Raw genomic sequence first — 3,809 nt, forward strand, 5'->3', positions numbered from 1 at the left:
TAAAGCATAAACCAAGCCACTCTGAGAAATTCAGTGATGATGAATACTATGAAGACATTCTGCTGAAGAAAAAACATATAAGGTAGTAAATAAGTATTTAATTCACTAGAAAAGGAGATCTTTGAATTCAGGGCACATTCTTTTGGGACTCAGAAATCTTGAGTGCTACATAGGGTCTCTTTGACTGTAATCTTTACAGAACAAGATAAACAGACGTTGCTTCCACAGTGTCACCAGGTATGTTGGAACCTCCAGACTTCAGGTTAGTAGTAAAACTCAAATAGCTTCCACAACTCAAGTATAGATTAGTAATATCTGGGCAGTTATATCCAGAACTGTATGCTGTTTAATACAAAGCCATGTGTACTTACTACAGACCCTTGTATGGTTGGATCAAGAATCGTATGTGGTTGGATACAGGCCTCGGGTTACTGGATATATGCAAGTGTATGATAATATATACCAACATGTATAGATGGATATAGACCTGTATGTAGTCAAACAGATAAGTGAATAGTCAGACAAACATCCATGTGTGTGGTCAGAAACAGCTCCATGAATGTTGACATACAGATATATGTACAGTTGGATACAGTCCTAAGCATCAGTGGATACACACCCATGTGTATACATACAGAATACATGTGGTCAGGTACTTACATGAGAGTTGGATACATATATATGTATATGTTATAAGTCATCAGTTAAAATCTATATGTGGCCATATTAATCTGCATGTGATCAGACAAAAATCAATGTATCATAAGATACAGACGTTTGTGTGGGCATATAAAGGCCTATGTGGGGTAGACTACAACATGTGTGTTGTCAGTTAAAGACCTATAGTGTTTTGGAGATACTTGTATGATTAAAGACACACCAAAGTCTGCTGAAAATACATCTTGTGTAGTCAGATGCATGCTTGTTTGTTGTAAAATAAGGACATATGTATTATAAGATACAGACTGTCGAATGCTCAAATACAGACATGTGTATCTAATTATGATAAATCTTTAGTTATCATAAAAATTTTATGATAAATTATGTGGGGACATACATAAAGACACCTATGTGTTTGGACACATAGCCACAAAGTTACATATGTTGTTGTTGTTAGATGCCATCCAATCTGTCTGACCCATAGTAACCTTATGAACAACAGAACGAAACATTGCCTGGTCCTGCACCATGCTCATAACTGTTAAGCCTTAGTCCATTGGTGCTCTCTCTGTGCCTTTCCATCTCATTGGAGATCTTCCTCCCTTTCGCTGAGTCTGCACTGTACCTAGCATGATATCTTTCACCAGGAACTGGTCCCTCTTCATAATATACTTGAAATACGAGAGATGAGCACAATTAAGTGTTCCAGAATACTCCTACTTTGCAATGTTGTCCATAGCTTGTCATGATCCACAAAAAAGGCCTTTGTGTAGTCACTAAAGCACAGGTAAACATCTTTCTGATATTCTCTACTTTCAGCCAAGATCCATCAGACATCAAGAATGATATCCCTCATTCCATGGCCTCTTCTGCATTCAGCTTGAAACTCTGGAAGTTCTCTGTACGGTCTGATGCAGATTTAGGTATATTTTAATACACCTGAGCCTGAGCCTGTGCCATTGAGAATTGTGCAGTAGTAACTTGGGTCAGTAAAAGATGATGAATGCTTCTAGATAAAATAAATTAAATGTAAATAAGAGAACTCCCTGCGTACACTCTATGGGGCTGATTACAAGTTATCATTAGGATCTATAAATCAAGTCATCAAAATATGTCTTTCATTCTGGACGGTAAGCCTTATTTTTATTAGGTGCCATCGTTCTGGTACAGACTCATAGCAACCTTATGCACAACAGAATGAAGTAGTCTTCTGTCCAGCACCAACATAACAATTCTTGCTATATGTGAGCCCATTATTATTGTCACTGTGTCAATCAATCTCATTGGGGGTTTTCCTCCTTTTTGCTGACCCTTCACATTACCAAACATGATGTCCTTCTTTCTCCAAGGAGTGGTCCTTTCTGATAAGTCTGAAGTAATAGATAGAGGCAAAGACTAGCTGTGCTGGTTTCTAAAGCGTATTCTTGGGTGTGCCATGGTACTTTTAATATTTTCCTCCAATACCTTATGCATCAGTTCTTCTACGGTCTTCTTTATTCATTGTCCATCTTTCACATGCAAATGAGGTTGCTGAAAATACCATGGCTTGGGTCAGACACATCTCAGTCTTCAAACTGACAACATTGCTCTTGAACTTTATAAAGAGGCCTTGTGAAGCAGATTTACCTAATGCAATATATGGTTTGACTTCTTAACTGTTGCTTCCATGAGTGTTGATGGTTGATGAATATTCATCAGTAGTGTTTTAAGTCCTATTCACTTTCAACAAACAAGTTTGTCTTATCTGCATCCCATAGGTTGTTAGTGAGTGTTCCTCCAATCCTGATACCACATGCTTCTTTATATAATCCAGCTTCTCAAATTATTTGCTCAGTATACAAATTGAAAACTAAGGTGAAAGAATACAACCCTGACATACACCTTCCCTAATTTTAAACCATTCAACCTCTTGGTCTATGTTTATGTTCTTCATGAGCATAATTAAATGTTCCAGAATACCAGTTCTCCATAGTGTTGTCGATAGCCTCTCATGATTCACACATTCAAAAGCCTTTGCTTAGTCAATAAAGCACAGGTAAACATCTTTTTGGTATTCTCTATTTTTAGTCAAGTTCCATCTGACATCAGCAATGATATGCTTTGTTCAAGGTCACCTTCTGAATCCGGCAGTTCTCTGTACTGCTGCAGCCTTTTTGAATTAGCTTTGCAAAATTCTTCTTGCCTGTAATATTAATGACATTCTCTGATGATTTATGCATTCTGTTGGGTCACTTCTTTGTGGCATGGACACAAATATGCATATCTTCCAATCAGCTAGCCAGGTAGTTGTATTCCAATTTATTGGCCTAGATGAGTGAGTGCCTCCAGGGCTGTCTCAATTTGTTTAAAGATAGGAAACCTAGACAGACTAACTTACTGTTTTATCAAAATAGGTTTTAAAACATGAGATTTTAAATTTAGTTTTATAGAAAAATTTCAAACCTCACCAAATTAAATAGATTTCATCAGGAAGAATAAAAAAGTAGGACATACATAAATATTTTTTAAATAGATGAGTAATTGGTGAAGATTAATTACTCCTGCCAGATATAATTAAAGTTAATAATTTATGATTACTGAAATAGTATGTTAGTGTCAGTGATGGTGACCAAAAAATATAGTGGAGAAATTTTTTAAATGGCACAATGGTTAAATAATTTTTTACAAGTATAAAATAACATATGAACAGGAAATGTTTTAGATTATTACTAAAAATAGTGAATTACACTGGCAGAATATTTTGGCTATTTGGAGAAAATTGGTTTAAATATTCTCTCACAACAACAACAAAAAGGAAATTTATATGGGTATAAATGAACTATTTGACAAGTTATTTAGAAAAAATGTATAAAGTTAATAATCATAAAGGCAATGAAATTCTTCATGTACGTGTGAAAGGATAATTAAAAAGAAAACAAAATTTTAAATATAACATCTGCATTAAAAATCATTCATAATTTTAATATGAAAAACATAGTAAACATTTATAGCACATATCAAAGGAGAGTGGTATGTATATTTAATATATAAAGAGTCCATGAAAATTAGTCAGTAGACTGAGAGTTCAAGAATACAAATAATTTATATACTTGAAATGTTTTGCAAGAAACAGAACATGAAATTATTAACTTTGCCTGCCTTCAGAGAAT

This window comes from Chrysochloris asiatica, unplaced genomic scaffold (genome assembly GCF_000296735.1).
Source record: "Chrysochloris asiatica unplaced genomic scaffold, ChrAsi1.0 scaffold00075, whole genome shotgun sequence".
NCBI classification, from domain to species: domain Eukaryota; kingdom Metazoa; phylum Chordata; class Mammalia; order Afrosoricida; family Chrysochloridae; genus Chrysochloris; species Chrysochloris asiatica.